This window comes from Macaca fascicularis, chromosome 8 (genome assembly GCF_037993035.2).
Source record: "Macaca fascicularis isolate 582-1 chromosome 8, T2T-MFA8v1.1".
Taxonomy (NCBI): Eukaryota; Metazoa; Chordata; class Mammalia; order Primates; family Cercopithecidae; genus Macaca; species Macaca fascicularis.
This window is the reverse complement of record NC_088382.1, coordinates 95608355-95628266: the sequence shown is the minus strand read 5'-3', so window position 1 is coordinate 95628266 and position 19912 is coordinate 95608355. Positions and strand designations below refer to the sequence as shown.

The 19912-nt window shown below is 36.5% G+C and overlaps 1 long non-coding RNA gene across 24 annotated transcripts in view; it reads right to left on the bottom strand.

Moving 5' to 3' along the window:
* Positions 1–19912, bottom strand: part of LOC123575231 (uncharacterized) — a 36533-nt gene that overhangs the window by 7398 nt on the left and 9223 nt on the right. For 4 of the 24 annotated variants that reach the window (XR_010577373.1, XR_010577365.1, XR_010577377.1 and 1 more), the window contains 3 exons: positions 9815–9995; positions 7690–7717; positions 5675–5734 (listed from right to left, as the gene is read on the bottom strand). The exons of 3 other annotated variants lie outside the window; for them this stretch is intronic. This is a non-coding gene — a long non-coding RNA (uncharacterized lncRNA). 17 more of the 24 variants (XR_010577375.1, XR_010577385.1, XR_010577384.1 and 14 more) reach the window with 13 other exon arrangements.

Genomic DNA, 19912 nt, shown 5'->3' with positions numbered 1-19912 from the left:
CTATTATTTGTCTGGCCCCTAAAGGCATTTGAGTTTTATCAACCGCTGAAAAAAATTTAAATTATTTTATAAAAGAAGCCAATATGGTTTTTGTGTATAAATAAATCATCCATAATGTAACTCTCACCCACATATAGATATTTTAAAATTTTTATTTTTATATACATGTTCCTTTTTTAAACAAGCAGAATCGTCTTATAGTTAATTCAATTTTATCTAAGGCATACAGTTTGCTACCTGGTGCTGCCCTCAAGTAAAGAATTGAATCTTTATTTGTAATTTGAGATTTTTTTTTACCACAAGGGCAATAATAAATACATATTGCATGTGTGTAATATAATAACTATTATAATAAACTTTACATAAAATGCCTCTTTTTTTTTCTTTTCTTTTTTTTTGAGACGGAGTTTTGCTCTAGTTGCCCAAGCTAGAGTGCAATGGTGTGATCTTGGCTCACTGTAACCTCTGTCTCCCAGGTTCAAGCGATTCTCCTGCCTCAGCCTCCTGAGTAGCTGGGATTACAGGAATGCACCACCACACCTGTCTAAATTTAGAGACGGGGTTTCTCCATGTTGGTCAGGCTGGTCTCGAACTCCTGACCTCAGGTGACCCTCCCGCCTCGGCCTCCCAAGTGCTGGGATTACAGGCATGAGCCACCGTGCCTGGCCCTACATAAAATATCTTAATATTGCTTGTTTGGCATTTACAAGTCCAATGGTCTTTAAGAAAGAAGATTGCATCAGAATTGTCTACCTGTCCTACTTTTAAGAAATTTAAAGAGTGAGCAAAAGTCAGCCCTAGAATACAAAATGTAATTATAATAAGTAGCTTTTAAATGCCATATTAATAAGCAAGGATATAATTATCACAGGTAGATATCTAATCACCTGTTAATTTAAAAAAATCTGTAGTATGGTGTTTTCTAACATCAATCAATTCTCCAATTCTCTGACACCAATTGGGTGTCTACAAATTCAATTCAATGGACTTAGTGTCAGACACAAGTTAAGGGACTCAGCCTCACAAGTCTGCCCCTCCTTCAAACAGCAGTTCCAAGTCTTGGGCCACATATACTTCTGACCAACTGGCTCTAAATCAGAGGTTCCCACAACTCCCTCCTCAGGTTTGATGCTTCATTAGAGTGGCTGACAGACCTCAGGAAAGGATACAACTGAAGAACAGCAAAATGAAAAAGATTCATAGAACAAGGTATGGGGGTAGGGTGTAGTGTTTCTGTGTACTTTCTCGGTGCACCACCCTCCTAAACTTTGGTGTGTTCACCAACCAGGAAGCTTCCTGAATCTTCATTTCCAAGGATTTTAAAAGCTCTAAGGACAAAAACCAAATATGTTTCTATTTATACTGTATGTAGATATTTCAGATATAAACTAAGGCTTTCCTTTGGATTTTCATTCTTAAAAGTGGAGAGAAAAAGCAATGTTGGAGACAAAAATGAGTAAATAAGTTGAGAGGAAAATACTCCAAGGGGGAAGGAGTTTTTAGAGATAAAAGAGGAAAAAAGAAAAGTAGAGAAGAGTATTTGTGTGCTATAAACAACTGTTTTGACTTCTTACAACATCCCACAGATTTTCAGAGAAATAATTTGAGGTTTGAATTAGTATGAACTGAATATTAATTATGATAAAAGTTCTGGTCATTTATAATTATTTCTCTTTTAATGATGATGATGTCAATGATGAGGATGATGATAAGTCATACCATTAAACGATAGTGTTTTTCAAAGTTTGCTTATTATTTAGATAGGTATCAGACTTACCATAAACTTTGATGATTGAGTATTTTCATAAACACATAGTTCAATTTCTTAACTGTTGAAGTCACCAGTAGCGTTAAAATGCCACAAGAAAACATGACCAAATAGATATCCTTGAGATTTAATGACTCAGGAAACACTTTAATACAAACCAATTATTTCAGGATGGTAAAACTATTATAATTATTTACTAAAGAATTGTACAGTGGTTCAGTTATCTTTTCTATCAGAAATACGTAGCCACCAGAGTCTCAAAGTTACTAGGTTCCATAAACAAACATGGCAAATTTGCTTTGTGCTGGCTTTTCAAGTATTTAGTTTAATAAAGAAACATCAATTTAAAATGCCTAAAATAGCTCCCAAAAATAAATTCAGGAATACAGGAACAATGAAACTAGAACTTCTCATCTGCAAAAATCTGATTAATTGCTTCTCAGCCACAGTCTCTAATGGACAAGTGAGTAAGGAGCAGCATATCTTGTGACGAATATCATTGGGAAAAGTTCTGTGATTATCATAGTTTCAGCAGTAAATTTTATTCTTATTGGCTTTCTAAATAATTGTGTTCATCTACTTCATTGCCACACAATATGTATTTAACAATTATATATATATATAACAATTAATTTAATAAGCCTTAATCATATTAAATTTATGTTCAGAGAAGTAGGAGAATTGATGAGAAGGGTCTGAGAGATAATACCCACCCCCTTTCCTCAAATAAACAAAGTAATTATAATAACAACAATAGCTGCTACCATGCATTAAGTGGCTTTCAGTTGTCAGGCACTGTGTATCTCTTACATAAACCTTTTCTTTTTGTCTTAGTCCATTTTTTGCTGCTACAACAGAACAACTGAGACTGGATAATTGATAATGCACAGAGATTTATTGGTTCTGGGGGCTGGGAAGTCCAAGATTGAGGGGCTGGCATCTAGCAAGGACCTTCCTGCTGCATCATCACATGGTAGAAAGACAAAGGGAGGGAAAGAAAGAGTAAGAGATAGAACTTGAAGCCTCAAGCCCTTTTAGAGTTAGCATTAATCTTTTCATGAGGATGGAGTCCTCTTGATTTAAACAGCTTCCATTAGGGTGGCATTGGGGATTAAGTTTCAAAAACACATTTCCCAACCTTGTGGCATTGGGGATTACATTTCAAAAACATGCCTTTTTGGGTTACACATTCAAATCATAGCACCTCTTCTTCCCCAAACTTGTGATGTAGATAGAACCATAGCATCTATTTGCTGATATAATTTTACACTTTTTATTTCCATTCTGTTCTATAGAACTGCAAAGGAATTTATCTAATTCTCAGGATTTACAAACCCAGTGATCTTTAAGAAAGTCTCTCAAGTACATCATTTAATTTTGAAGGCTTACTTCTTCACACCAAATCATCTACATTTTTCTGTTTCTCTGTCTTTTTAAAATTAAAGTTTACCAAACATCCTTGTAGATATGTCTCCCTGAAATGTACATATAAATTCAATGGTCCTCTAGCATGTACATAATTCAGTGTGAGAAAAAAAAATTATTTCCTTGTTCTGGACTCTAAAATTTTATGTGTGTAGCTCAGCTCATTAATTATTGGCCCAGCCTCATCACATTACTCATATAAGTTTTGATGGCAACTACAAAATCAAATTGCTTTTCACATAAGAACTACTTAGCCATAAGCTTCTATCCTGAATCTGGGATTATTGATGGGAAGGATTTTTGTCTTTATATATTTACATTTTTATGCTTGGTTATATATTTATGTATTATTTTTATGTTATTTTATTAATGTATAGCATTTACATATTATTTATATATTATATAACCATATTGTATAAATTATAGAAATACATTTTGTATTTTGTGTATGTCTGTTTATGTGTTTATATTTGATAAATATTTAGTTTACTACATTTTATCTTGTTAGATCTATCATAACTTTAAAGTCATTTTTAACATATTTTTTCTCTGCCTTCATGTTATCACAATGACCACTTATTCAATAAGTTTGTCAGTTTGCCAAATATAGTATTTCTGTCCTCATTTAAGTCACTGACCAAAAAATTTTTACACACACATATGCACACACACACAGAGACTTGGATAGAACACTATGCACATTTTTGTGCAACAGATCTCTAAAAGCTCTTCCCACTCCCATTCTGCATAACTGAAACTTTACATCTACTTATCAGCTCCCTACCTTTTCTTGTTCCTAGAAACCACCATTTGCTATTGCTATGAGTTTGATTAGAAAGACATAGAATTGGTGTTTGCTTATTGATGACATTTTGACAACATAATTTATTCAGTTCAGCCTCCTGAGAGATCCTCTTATCCTAGAAAGAAAATTATAAGTTTTTTACAAGATAATCTCTAGGATTCAAGTTCTAAGCAATAAACTCATGAAATTAATTCGAAGATTAAATGAGAGCTTCAAAATAGATTCCACCTACCCTCCTAAAAATTTTGGTCTGAAGTTTGAAATTTACTTGATATTTAGACCGTAGCATTTGGAAAAATATGTAATCCTCAGTGCTCAATGAAAGGAAATTCAAGGCAAGTTCAGGTCATGTCAGTAGGCAAAACCTGAATGTAAAACCTCCATGGAAAACTAACAAGAGAGCCAACTGATGTTGTTGGCAGTAATAAATGTTTGTAACTTCTCAGACCCACTACCTGGGCTTTTCTTCCTCAAATTGTAGCTTTCTTCTTTGTCATACACTGACTTTTGGTTTCTATTTACCTGCATAAGCAATTTTGTTGGCAGGAGTGATTTAATTCTTTTTCTGACTAGATCTCCTCAATAGGAACAGCTCTAAGTAATTGTATATTACAACAAAAAGGAATCAACCATTATTTTGGCTTCTTTCTTTTGGTTGTTCACAGATGAACTCTGCTGGCATAGTTATTGGTCTGCAACTCTTCCATTGATTTTCAAAGGTGAAAAACTGTGTTCCCTCTTCTTAAGGAAGGAAGAGCAGAGGAAAAGCACCTAGATATATTTATTTTCAGATCAACTGAAGTGAGAGCTGCTGATCCACTTGCACTAATTAAAATCAATATCCCAAACAATGAACTGCCGGGATCATCTAGAAACAAGAGACACTTGCCAAATGTAATATTGTATTGACATGCAGGGAGAAGCATACATTTATCCTAAACAGAGGGAAAAAAACAGCCTTGAATTTAGTAAAGCCTGGCCAACTTTTTTTCCATAAAATTGATTCTACATCTTTAGTTTTGACTGGAAGTAGAAATAATCAATCTAATTTTTATTCTAATTAGCTCTCCTTAACTTTATTTTATTCTAGTTAGTTCTAACTAGGTTGAAACAAAGGATAAATAAACATCTCAGAAAACCTCAAGGCATCCTAGTGTGAGTTTCTCTGCATCTCTTAGGAACACATATAGAGTTCGTTTTATTTTGAAAATAAATTTCAAAGTGGTTAAACCATTTATTGTACCTCACACAATACATCAATTATTAAGCTAAGAATTTACATTTTGATTTACACAGTTTGTGAACTGCACAGTCACTCTAAGCTCCTCTGAAAGAGATAGCATATTTGTAAGAGAAGCTTTCAGCCGAACTGGGTCATCCAATGAGACTTAGCTGCTGTTATCTTTAGTTACTCATGCAGCTGTGGCACATTCCAATTTTTTTCAGATTATCTTAAAATGTTGAAATCTTAAAGTCTGCAAACACATATAAAAACTTTTATCATTGTCTTGACATAATCCTCATTAGTAGAAATTATATTATAAATGAAGTTTCTATTTTCCAGAACAGATGTCCTTTTTAGTAAATGGCCTCTTGAAAATTGCTCTGCGAACATCTAAAGCCTGTGATTAGAGCTCTTCAAATGACCAGAAGTCACTACTCAAAAACTTCCTTACCACACAATTACTGGATCATGTGCTTCTCTTGTGCTTCTGTGCTACTCCAGCATAATTCAACTTTTGTTTGGGAGAAAACAGATGTTGTTTGTGTTAGCAATAAACAAATCACTATCTTTTACGGTAATCTAAAAAATTAAAACTTGCATTCTTCTTATGAAATCAAGGACGTGGAAACTATGCCTTAGAAGTATTGATTTCTATTGTGTTACCAAACATTTACTGATTATTGCTAGATTTAGCATTTTTATGTAATTTAATCTAGACATTACTCCTTTGAGGTAGATTCTAAATTTAACTCCATTATGAAAAGAAGGAAACTGTTTAATAGTAATTCCTGTGTCACCCAGAGTCACACAGTAAGTAGGGATATGAAAATAATTATTGGAAGAGATCATGAGAATCTTAACAGTAGTGGTAAGAGTGGAGAGGAGGCCAATGTGGTGAGAGGTAGAGGGAACTGAAGGGACGATTGGGAACCCCTTGTTTGATTCACCTGTCCAGGTGCCAAATAATTAAAGGGGCCATTTCTAAACTTTCATGAGGCCAGTCTCTGCTCTTCAAAAGTCATGCTCTCCCTTGAGGCTTCCATACGTGGCTTTAAACCTCTCTTTGGAGTTGAAAAGCACTACATAGGTTTGGGACTGATATTTCCAGTAAATCTCTCCAAATCTCCAACTAGCTCTTTGGGTTATCTGGGGCATGGGGACATAGGTTCCTGTGTCTCATTGGGATTACTCTTAAAAAGGCCACTTAACACCGAATGGATGTTTAGGAGATGGGTGATAAGGAGCAGAAAAGTGTACAGGTAGATTTGGGGATTACCAAATTGGAGATCAAACACCTATAATTTTTACTATGTCATCAGCATAGCCTTTCTTCCAAAGTTAAAACTCTTTGTCTGATAAAGGAGGAAATCAAACAATAATTTACAAACAGTTTTTGTTTTACTTTAAATCCAAAGTTGAATGAGGACTAGATCCTAATAAGCTACAATTTTGTCTTGTTTTCCTCAACTAGAAATTACAATAGATAATATGTTGTCTTTTGTTCTTTGTCAGTGTTGTCAGATTCTAGTCTTTACATCTATTGTTAATTTTCATGATCACGACACCCTCCGTATTTGCTTACAAAGCTCCAGGATGCATATGTACAAACCAAACAATAGCCAGGGAAGGACAAAAGTTCATTCATGAGACAGTGTCAGAGCTCCAGCAGAATATAGAAGCCAATTTTTTTTTCTTTTAAATGGGAATAAAACACACAGGACAGATTATTCTTGTTGTTTGTACTATCACAAGGGCAGATAGTGATATTTGTAGCTCATAATTCTTTCCTTTAGTCCTGCTGCTAAACATCCACTCAGACCACTCAATGGAAAAGAGGCAGGAAAGATTTTACTCGAACATGAATGTTTATAAAAAAAGGTCAACAGATTCTCACTGGATTTTGAACTTAGTTTCTTTTAAAACATATCCTTTTTGAGCTGCCTTTTCATATTTAATATTAATATCAAACTAATCAAATTTAATAAATTAATTGGATCATCAGTTTATAAATAATATAACACTAATTTAATTAATATTTAATATTAAAATCACCTTTTAATAATATTAACAATAGGTATGATAATAATGCCTTTTCATAGCATATAAAGAGAGAGATTTTATATAGGACTCCTGGGCATGAGGTAAGAAGAGGCAACAGGCTTACTTTGATATAATGGATGAATAGTTTAAATTCCCTTCCTTGTTCTATTAGACCTGGCATTTGGATTCTGGTAACAGCCATGGATTTAGGTGTATGAAGGAGAGCATCTCATAGAAGTCTTTAACATTTTGGTATAAAGTCAGATCTATCTGCTTCAAAATGTAATTGGCCTATTTCATTTCTCCAATTTACTACCATTTCTCAAATATAAGCCTTATCCTAAGCCACCTCTGCAAATTAAATGACAAAAAAAAAAAAAATAGAGAGCCTTTGTTCAACCACTCATTCATTTATGAAACACTTACCAGCATGTACTATGCGTCAGGTACCATGCTAGAGACAGAAGAACAGAGATGAATAAGTTATTCTCTCTTGCCTCAAGAAGCTCACAGATATTTTCGTAAGAGCAGTGATGAAGATAATAATAGTAGTAGCTAACATGCATTGAGCACTTAGTATGTGGCATGCAGGTTTCTAAGAACTTTACATAAATAAACTCTTTTAATATAAAATAATATTCTTTTGAAGATAGCTATATTATTATTCCCATTTCACTGGTGCTTAACTCGAGGCACAGAGAGATTACGTGACTTGCCCAAAGTCACCCAGGACAATGAAGAGTAGAGCTAGGATTTGAACACTGGCAATTTGACCCAGAACCCATGCTCTCGCATACTGTGCAGTGATGAAAATGGTGCTATGGAAACCATAGAAAGGGTGGGTGCCTCACCAGGGCTGATGATGGTGGCAAGCCAGAAAAGATATTCAAAATGAAACAGAGCTGAGGCTGAGCCTTAAAGAGTGAGTAGAAGTTAGCTAAGAAAGGAATAATGAAGAAAAGATAAGAATATTGTAAATATGGCAGCATGGTCAAGCTGAGGCATGAGCGTGACAGAGAGCAAGGAGAAGGGGCATTTGGTGGTGGGTGAGTGTCAAAAGGATAGGAGATCAGATAACAGTGAGGCTAGAGAAGGTTGGTAGGGCTCCATTCGGATAGGCCTTGAGGACTTCCTTAGAAAATGTGGATCTTATCTTATTCTTGACATTATTCTACATTTTGTGTCTTGTTTTGTTCATTTTGTTGTTTGTTTATATTCATTTGAACTACAATTCATGGGCTGAGTAAATGTCAAGTCACTTGTCTGAGGCTCTCAGTTTCTTCATATAAAATTTATGAGGTTTGGTTACTTAGATCCCTTCTAGTGTTGAGATTTATTTCTGTTTATCTTATCTTTTTAGTGTCTTACTTTTGTGATCAAGTTTTTTTCTAAAGCTAAACTTAGCCAGGTTTATATATCTCTGTCTCTGCTCAACAGAGAAGCATAGTAACTGAAGTTCTAGGTAATTACAGTTTAAAGGAGTAATGCCTCCCCTTTCTCATGTCAGAGTAGATGGTCATGATATTGAGGAATCACACAGCAGGGGTGAATTACAAGTTGTACAAGGTGTACATGGGGCTAAATACAAGCTATATATAGGCGAGGCGTGATTCTCATAAAACACTATAACTTATGCATTAATCCTTTATTCTTTGGCTTTCCTGATTGTAATGAACTCTGATTCAGAGATGTAGCTTTGAACTTTCATCTCTTCTCCCAATTGCCTCATTCCCATTTCTTGTTCCACCAAAATTATGTTATCTTGCAACCAAATCAACTCGCTCCTCCCAGTCTCTTGTTCTTATCTGTGGCCTTCCTCTATTTGGGGACCTGGCTGTGAAATTACATCTTTCATCTGCCGTATGAAAACTATTTTTTTTCCGTTATCAAAGGCAATGGCTTTGCTTCCACCTCTCTTTAAGTGTAGCTTATTTCATGTTCCTTGATATACTTGGAATCAATTTCCATTTTGCCACAAGTTTCTTAAAAACTATTTGTTTGCAAAAATATCTGTTATTTTTACTTTAAGATTTCAGAAATACATAGGAAGAAGGAAGCAGCAAGACTCACAAGACATATATAAGTGTACTTTTTTCTTCCTTTCCTCTCTTTCTATTGATTCCTCTACCATTTCCTCCCCTTTTCTCCTTTCTTCTTCACCCAGAAACGATGCAAAATGGTTTAAAAAAGAAATACGACATGACTACTTATAATCAAAGTAAAATTTTGTGGTTGGGAAATCAAGTCAGGGGAAATAGAGAAATCAGGAATGAGGTTACTTTTAAAACAATGATATGACGTCCTTGCTCCATGCTCCTAAGGGGCCAATCACAAACTTGGCTCCAGCCAGTTTAGCAGCTAATGCTTAGAGGAAATTCTGATTCACTGCACCTAAGACATAGAAGCTAAGCAGCAACATGGTGAACACACCATTGCTTGGGGCTGAGAATTGAGAGAAATCTCTCCCATGAATCCTCATGAAGAAGACCATCTACATACAGCATTTTCCACTATCCTTAGAAAAACCAACCACATATATGAGACTTTTTACCGGTCAGTATTTGGGGGTTTGTATCATGCTAAAACCAATTCATTATACATAACTTAGGGGTCTGGGATGTGCTACAGTCTTGATGTGTAGCTCTCTGCTGGGCTAGTGAACTCAAGCATAGATTTTAGAGGCTGAAGAGCAGTAGTATGTATTCAATGGTTCATTAGTCACAAGAGACGATCTGCGGGGAAAGAAAAGTTTATAGGACCAAATTAATTTGGATAGACAAATTCTCTTTAAAGATTCAAAGTACATATTTGCATACAAGAGTTGTGAAAAGTCCTGTGATAAAGAAATGTTCTTACTTTTCTAAACATATTTGTACACAGAACTGGTTTTTGTTGTTGTTTTGGCATTGTCTCTCAGTTTATTACTTGGGCCATTTCACTATGTTCAAGGAAGACATGAGTAGTTAATGAAATTAATTGGGTTAATCAAACAAAGTATATCAGAAATTATATCAGCTTTTAGATTGTTACAAAATCATGATTACAATTAGGTGAAATGGAATTAAATCTCACAAAAGATTTCAATAACATTTTACTTTAGGTCAAACAAAAACTGTTCCCTTCGGAATCTAAGATGTCCATTGTGATATTTAATAATGACTACTTAAAATACTACTGACATCAATTTAACATACTTATTTGTTTATACTTATTTTCAAGTATACTGAACATAACTGAAAAAGAAAGCCTTCAACTGGTAGAGGTTGACGTTTTTGGAACAGCATCTTTTCTTTTCTTTTCTTTTCTTTTCTCTTCTTTGCTTTCCTTTCCTTTCCTTTCCTTTTCTTTTATTTTCTTTTCTTTCTTTCTTTTTTAACTGACCTAGTTAATCATTTTTAATATCATGGAGCTATACCATGACTAAATTTATAAAAAATATATTTCTTAGATATGCATCAAAAAACTATTTCAGTGAGCCTTATATATTTAATCTCTGGGTACAGATGAAGATTCATAAGTTCTATTCTAGTTTCCTTTTTCAGTGTAAACAGACAGGAAATTAATGAAAGATATTTAAAGAAACACTGTTGCAAGTCTGCTGGTTTTATTATTAGATGTAAAAATTCTCACCAAAACTATTTTTTCTCCAAGCAAACAAACAAATAAATAAGCATCAATGAATAAATTGTACATGGGTCAGAAGTCCTCTCAAAAAAATTTTCCAAGCAGCACCTTTGCAGGGGTTAGTTGTTTTGCATTTTCAGTTCATTCTCTCCCATTTAGTTACACAAATATGCTATTTTGGGATCACTATTTATCTGAGGGCAGATTCTAGCCTATCTTCATTTTCAGAACCCACATAACAATTAAATCATCTTGCTGAGAAAATTATTAGGCAAAAAGGAGAAATTCTGCTTTGCCACATTAGACTTCACCAGATTAGGAGGAGTTTTGCACATTGGACATTTTTAAAGAATTATAAACTACTGGTTAAAACTTCCAGTGAGCGCTATGCTTCCCTTTTAAAAGTTATACACAGTATAAAATAGTACAACTGGAAGGGGTTCTATCCCATAATTTTATAGATGCAGACATTGACAACAAGGGGTGGAAAGGGATTTTTCCTATACTACAGACAAGTTTGTGGCAAAAATGAGAATAAAACCTGAACATTCTTATTCCTAGACCAGTGATTTCATTCATAGAAATCTCTATAGAATAGATAAATCATTTTTTTCCTGCTGATCAAATGAGTTTATAAAAACATGAAAGCAGACTTGTAGGGATCTACTAAGCACTGACTGTGTTTGTAAATAACATAGTAGCAATACACTGAGCCAGAAGATACCAAGGTCTAAAGTAATTGTGGTGTTTGGAGGAAGCTCACCCACATTCAAGCTATGTATTGGACTGAGAAAATGTGCAACATGCATTACTATCACAAGCTAATCCTTACTCACCTTCTTCTCTAAAGTACAACTGCCATTTATAAGCTGGAGACATTGAAATACAGATCCAGCTTTCTGTCCTTTGGCCTAACATCATAAATCCAACTGCCTATGGGGCATTCACTCTCGGGCACCTTAAATGTAAGTGAAATCACTTTGCTACATTTAAGGTGCCTGAGAGTGAATGCCCCACAGACAGTTGGATTTATGTTATCTTAACCTTCAATCCTGTCCCCACCCTGAATTCCTGTCTTAGGAATGCCCTCAACATCCCTTCATCTTCCCAACCTGGAAATCTGGGCATTGCCTTGGACACTTTTCTCTCTTTATCAACCCTCACATCCAACACATCACCACATCGTAGAGCTGTTACTTCCTTGGTAGCTTTGGCAATCATGACCTTATCTCCATTTTCCCTACAGAGCTTTAGTTTAAGCCCCCACCATTTCTGGTGCATTGCTCAGGCCACAGAAAGTAGATTTACTTGGTTATCAGAACGCTTTCAAATTCTACGTAAAGTATTACAGTAAAGGTGGAAAGAGGATAATTCTTTTCCTCCCCATTTTAAATGTTCATGGTGGGCACCTCTATAACAAAAACAAGTTAATAAGAGAAAAACATAACAAGTTTATTTCATGCAACTTTCTTAGAGAAGGTAATTTCAGAGAGAATCCCACCAAGTGACTCCAGGAAAGAGGATCAGGGAGGCAGGGAAAGGGTCAAAAGAGACCTTGATTCTGAGGCTTATTTTTGAGACCTTTCCATTTTCAAAGCAATCAGCATGCCTCAGCACCTTATTTTGGGAAATCTTTTTCTGGGCCCCAATGGTCTTCACCATAGATCTTTGCTTAGGAACTGGCTGATGCTAAAGCATGTTGATGGGTTGAAGCTGCTAATTGAGTTTCCTCTTATTAACAATAACCACATATTCTCTTTCTTCTTTGTTTTGTTAAATATCATGGGAGATAAGGAAGACTAATGTGGCAGGTGTAGAGTGGGCTTTGGGGACACTTAATTAAATAGGCTACAATAATTTTCATGAAACGTGAAAAAACTAATCACTTAGGTGCAACATGTGTAGATAGATATAAATATAGATACACTGAGATGACACCATGTCTGTCTTCCTCTTTTTAAAGTGTTTATGTAGTTCTAAGAATGACATGAAGTTAGAAATGTACATAGATGTTAAGCAAATAAAGGTTCACAAAGGTTGATACAAATGAATTTGGGTTACAGCCAATGGAAGTTCTAGAATACAGAAGTATGTGCGTGAATGCATGCATGTGTATGATTATCTCGTTTTCTCCCATTCATGATCAAATACAGTTTTAAGCCATTGATGCAAAAACATCAAGACTGCAGCTCACAGCACTGACTTTTGAAAAAGGGCACATTTACTTTCCGGAAGTTACAATGCAGAATAAGTTGTTTACTCTCTTAATTCTCTTTACTGTAATTTTCCTCCCAAGAGGACTGATTTCATCTCTTTTCTAAATTCCTTTGCCAGAAAATTCACACTTTCCTTTCAATTGAAGGAAGTTAAAGAGTCTAATTAATGACACCTGCAAAAAGCCAGGCAACCAAATAGATTACCTGAATTTCGTAACCCTGCCTTGTAAGAAAGCATTTGGAATTACAAAAGGGCATTTATGCTTCAATCAATAGATGTGCTTTCTGTACCTTTCCAACCCAATGCACTCTGCCAAATTATTCATATGATTCTTATTTAAAAGTGGAATCCTGAAAAAAAAAATCAATCAGTTGTCTCTATTTAGATACTTAGTTACCATACATAGCCCAGAATTCCTCCCTTTCTTTTCATTCCTGTCTCCATTTCTAGAGTCCTATAAACAGTTAACATATCTGAGAAAGCCTATAAAACTGACATAAGCTTATGTATAAGAAAGCACATCAGCAGACAGGGGACTATGCAGAAGCAAAATAGATCCAAAAATTCATAGGACTTTCAGAGTTAGATAAGAGCACAAAATCCAACTTCCCCATCTCATAGATTATAAAAACTAATTTCGTCCCAGACAGATAATTCAGACTTACGTTACACAGCCAGCAAATGGATAAACTGATATTAGTACCCAAGATTATTATTCTTTCATCCAGAAATCACTGAGGACAGGAAGGGTGATAGGAGCTGCATCCAGGCGACCTGTTCTGATGTAGCATTACACTGTCTATTCCCAAGCCTATATAATCAAATTACCACTTCTAAGCTTAAGCATGTTGGATCTGATAAGAAACTATGCAGGTCTAGAAAAATGTAAAAGCATATCAGGTGACAATTATTTGAAGGGAATTGGGAAGGCTTTTATCCCAAACTTCTCCATTATTAGTCTATGTCATTATTTCCACTTCTCACTTAAGGAATTCCAACATCTGGGAGAATGAGCACATCAAGTAGGGTGCATATGGGCACATACCTATATCAGATAAACGGGGCAATCACTGCCTGTCTTGCGACCACTCTCTTTTCTCTCTATTCCTCTCTCCCTCCTTCCATCTTTCATTTCTTTTCTTTTCTTTTCTTCCACCTTTCCTTCCTAATGTGTTAGTTATCTACCATGTACCAGCTATTAATAATAGGCACTGCAAATAGAAGCATTAGAAACTCAAAGTTTTGTCCATGAGTAGCTCAAAGTCCAGTGGGAATGACAAATAAATAATGACATGCTTCGCTATTACAGTGTGAGAAGCGCTAATGTGCAGCTCCTCGCACAATCTTATGGGAACCCAGAGGAGGGAAAACCCAAAATTGGAGTTGGATTGGAAGGTGGAGAGAGGGTAGAAATGGAAATTCAGGAAAGTCTTCAAAGATTTCAAGAGAAGGGGTCATGTTCATATTGTCTTATAGGAAAGTGTGTGTGTGTGTGTGTGTGTGTGTGTGTGTGCTGTGTGAGAGAGAGAAATTGGAGTATTGATGAGGGACAGAGTGGCACAAAGGTATTGAAATAATATGATAGATTTAGAGAATTAGAAGTGATAGAGATGAGTGAATCATAGGTAGCTAAGGAGGTGGTAGAAGATGAGATTCAAAGGAAAGGATTTACACACCTCCCAAGAAGTTTAAAATGTATCTTCTAATTAATGGGGGGCCATTGGCAGGAATAAGAACCACATAATGATAACTATAATAATTATAAGCACGTTGAGTACTTACTATGTTGTAAGCACTGTTCTTATTATCTTACAAGTATTACATAATTTAATCCTCATAACATCTGTATGAGACAGATGTTAATAGTATTTCAATGTTACAGATAAAGAAACTGAGGTAGTTTATAACTGTGGCTTAGAAACTTAACCAAGGTCACCAGGTTTTATTAAGAGTTACAGCTAAGATTCATTCAATTCTAGGCAGTCTAGCCTAGCAAACTCTTATACTTAAATACCATATAACAATGGTGGTTCTACAGGGCAAACTATGGCCAGTAGGCCAAATCCAGCCCACTACCTGCTTTTATATGGCCCTTAAGTTGAGAATGGTATTGACCTTTTTAAGTGATTGAAAACAATAAAAAGAAAAAGAATATTTTGTGAAAGATGAAAATTATTTTGATTTCAAGTTTCAGTGTTCACAAATATAGTTTTATTGGAAGGTGGCCATATCTCTTCAGTTATGTATTGTCTATAGGAATCTTTCAGCTGCACATGGCATACAAAGACTAAAGTATTTCCCATATAACCCTTTATACAAAAACATTGCAGACCCCTGGTACAGTGGAGAGAATGCTGGAAGAAAATGTGCATGCAGACAGGTTTGGAGGTAGAAAAATAGGAGATACTCCTCATTCAAGAAGGCTTAGTTCAGAGCATAGGACATCATCTATAATTAGCGGGGCCACCATAGTTCGAGACCTTGGGAGGCAATTGAAGCAATCAATTTCCATCACTTAGCCCACTTCCTAATATGTAATAAGACTTGAATAAATAGTGATGAATGAATCAGTGAATGAATTAATGGCTGTAGATTGCAGCGAGTCCTGAGTAAGAGATAAGGCTATTCTCTACTGACATATTTAAGATCCCAGCCTGGAAGATTACTACCTCCTATAACTCTAAGCTATAGAATGGCATCCCCGTATAAGTCTCCCCGCTTCATGGGGCTATGTAAAAGACACCAAATAATTTCAGAGCTAGAAAGAAAGAGAATTTTCGGGCTAAAAAAAAGAAAAGAAAGTTCAACCTTCTCAATGTACAGACTGCAATCTAAAAAATTTAGAGAGGGACCCAATGACTTAGATGGTAGAGGATCTGAGACCCTTTCACCCTGTGCTTTTCCTGCTACACTGTCAGGAGGCCAGGTGAAGTTTACATGTCTATCTCTTACAACTTCTTGAAGGGCTGTGGTATGCATTAATCCTTTGAATAAAGGTTCTGGGGAGGACAGTAATCATTTCTGTAGCTTAATCCTTCAAACCACAATTCTACTCTTTCCTCCTACACACCGATACTACCTTGGAGGGATAGAAGGAGAAGCTCTTCCATTTAATCATTCATTTTATAAGAATTGCTAAAGAGCGTTCTAAGAATTAGAGAATCAAGTAACAAACCCTGCCAGTTGCCTAGGACTTTCCTAGTTTTAAAACTGTAAGTCCCTACATCCCAGTAACTCCCTCAGTTCCAGGCGAATCAAGATGCTTGGCCACCCTACTCGAAATAGGAGAGTCTCTGAGCTTATAGACTTTACAGTCTAGCAGGAGGAACATGCTGAACATATAATTGCAAAAAACATATTTTTAAATTTAGCTACAGTTATTTGATTTTATTTATAATTGTATATTTTATTTTATATTTATAATATTTAATTTAGTTACGAATCCTACAAATAAATATAATCTCATAGGTGAGAGAATGCTTCTTCAAAGAATGTTTAGGCTGAGACCTTAAGCATAAGTAGATGCTAACCAAACAAGGAGGAATAGCAGGAGAAAACTACAGAGAGCATCAAAGGAGAGTGGGGCTCCATGCATTTGAGAAACAGTCGGAAGCCAGAAGATGCCTGGTTTGAGGGTCACGTTAGGGATTTTTAATTTTATGCAAAGAGCAAAGGGAAGTCACTGAAAAATTCTAAAGAGGGCTGAGATGTAATCAGAATTGTTTTTAAATGTTACTCTGGCTACTGTGTGGAGCATGAATTGGAGGTTGGTGTAGACCAAGCTATTGCCATGATCAAGGTGGTTTGATCCAGACAGAAAAAGGCAGACGTAGAAAGATGAGACTTGAGAGATGTAGGGAGATTGAGCTCCTGGGACTTTATTGGTTGACGGAATACCAAGAGTGAATGCAGGATGGGAGGCCATTTACTGAGATTACTGGATTACTGAACACTGGAGGGTTGAAACACAGCTCAATTTTGGCAGTAATCCATTTGAGATATCCAGTGAGAGAAGTCAAGCAGGCAGTTAAGTGTGTGTCCTTAGAATGCAGATGAAAGCATGGAGGTGGAGCTATAAATTTGGGGGTTGTCAAATTTCAGTACCTCTTCAGATACCATCAAAAGAGATATATGAAGCCATGATAATGGATAACAGTACTTGGAAAGACTATGAAGAATGATACAAGAAGAGGGCTTGAATTGAGGTTTGTTTCTGATCCGCCACCCACTACCCCCAGGTAGTGGGAAGAGGTGAAGGTAACTGCAAGAGGGTAATTGAATAGATATACTGTGGGATCTGAGCCAGCTAAGTAAGAGATGAAAGACCAAAGAGGATTCATGAATAAAGACAAAGAAAGGAAGTGGGGAAGAGGGAACGATAAAGGCATTAGTGAACCCGGTGATGTGAAAGAACAATTGCAGTAATAAATAGTGGAATGAGTGAGCTAGCTAGGAGGTTAGAAGAAGTGTGAATTTTAATTAGTGGTTTTGGAGGCTGTACCATTTCACCTTGATGACATTGGTGTGGCCTTGGTAGGAGACAGCTGTGGCAAAAGTGAAATAGGTAAATATCCACATAAGACTTAAAATCTCCAAGGACAATGGCTAACATCGGTGTGGAGAAGAATTATTTCTCAGGCAAGGGGAGTCTTCCATAAAGGAAGGGGTTGGGACTGGGAAGTCAGTGGATGACTGCAATGAGGAGGGGAAAGGGTGGTTTGGCTCAGCTGGAGTCTCAAAGCAGATGTGGTATTTTTCTTTGTAAAACAGCAGGGGTGGGGGAGTGGAGAATCTGCAGCAATGAAGAGCAATGACCTAAGAGTGGTGGGGGAGCAAAGAAGACACTGACCCACTTCTTATCCATGAGTTTCAGGGAAGGTAAAAGAAGAAATGCTTCCACTTGACAGTGTTGTGGGAAGTGCAGATTCCTCTGAGAAGCCAGGTTTCAGGTAAGGCAGGGAGGCTAAGTAAGTTGAATATGTCAGGTAAGCAAGAAGTAGGGGTTTTGGGCCAAGCAATCTGGAGATGACAGGTTGTTTCAACAAGGGACCTTTTCCTTGAATAGTGACTGGGGAAACCAGGAATGGGTGAAAGGTTGATTGATTCCCTCTTGGGGAAGGAGAAGTGTTTGGGCTTGGTAGCAATGTGGTGTGGGGCCAGGTGTCGCTTTCTAGAAGTCTTCTCTTCTAAGTAGTTGTAATGAGCATGACAGGTGTGGCTGGGGAAGCACTAACAGGGCTCCTGAATGGGGCAAGCAGGCTAGTCAAAATCCCAGGACCCAGGAGAGGGCATCTCTGGAGCCACACTTCCAGGTGGTGTTTGGCTTCCAGCATCCCTTTGGCCTTCTCATGATGAGTGGTGAGCAGACTTCTAAATGAAAGGGCCTGTGAAACTTGAACTATCCTACTGTTCTCTTATATTTGTGCCTTTGTAGTTATTGGTCTAAATGATAAAACAATAAGTAAATGACCCATTTATTTCAGAATCCTCTACTTCCAAAGAGTAGAAGGAAAAATGCCTTTGAAGCTTATGTTGTCTTCTCTGATTTTCATGGAGCTAATCTGGGCCCTTCAACATCTCTAGTTTTCAGTTAGTCCTCAAATTAACTCTTCGTGGTAGTGCTCTTAATTAAGCCTACTTTGATCTGTGTTTATCGATCTTTAGCCTAACATTCAAGAGCTGCTTTGTTTTCATGGTCATGGCTCTACAAATTCTGCTTTGCCAGATGATAACTATCATTGCGTATTTATCTAGCTTTGTGTTAGCCATCCGTTTTCTTCAATATCACCCTTGATATTGAGAAATGCTTGTTTCCCTCTCTGAGTTTCTCAGATCAGAGATGATAAAAGCTGGCCCAGTGATTTATCTGCCACTCAATTGTGTCTGTGTAACCTCTAACAACCCCACCGTTATGTGAAAGTTCACTGTTACAGGGCTTCCCAATACAGGACCTGAGGAAAAAAACAAACGAATGCTAACTTGCCAAGAGTCAAAGATTGTTTTTGATATTTCCACAAGCGATTTCCTTCCCCTTGTAAAATGGCCAGTTCATAGATTGCTCGTGTTAAATGATAGTTATGGGATCTAAAAACCTTGAGAGTATGTCTGATTTTAGCCATGAACATAAAAGTCAGAATTAAGAAAGAAAAGTCTATGAATTTGAACGTTCCTATGCTCTGGAGCCACAGTCTGCATATTGTGTTTACCCCTGAGGGTGAAATGGCTCAGTGTGATCAGCCAGCTCCACAAGGATGTCAAAGCCCAGATCCCTCTGGGTTTTAATTTATGTAACATTCTCTCCTTGGCCTCATCACAGATAGGATAGAGGACTGCAGCCCTTATCTGGAAACCACAACGAGTGATTTTTGCCCCAGTTGCTTCTTCCATTTACTTTAAGGTCTTCAAAGAAACTAGACAGGCTTCTATGTGGCATTACCTCTGGCTAGGCTAAGCTGCCTCATTCCTTGCTTCTGGTACAATCCATTGAAAGGGAAGACTGGGGCAGAGTTTTCTAGGTGAATAATGAAACTCTTATTCCTTGTTCTGGATTGAGTCCGGATTTGTTTGATTATAAGTTTTATTGGTTTGCTTAATGTTTTAAAAATATATATTTGTTTGTATAGTCATTAAACCTCAGGCCCCATGTTCTACTTAATGTTTTTTAAAGTAAACAACAAATGCAACCAGTCCTGTGTATGCTCTTTGAAAGATCAAGCCTGGACCACAGACCAAGACTCATGAAACTCACTGTGATCCTTGCTCCATTCTGCCAAAACATCCCGCTCCTCTAAAACAGTCCTGCATGCTT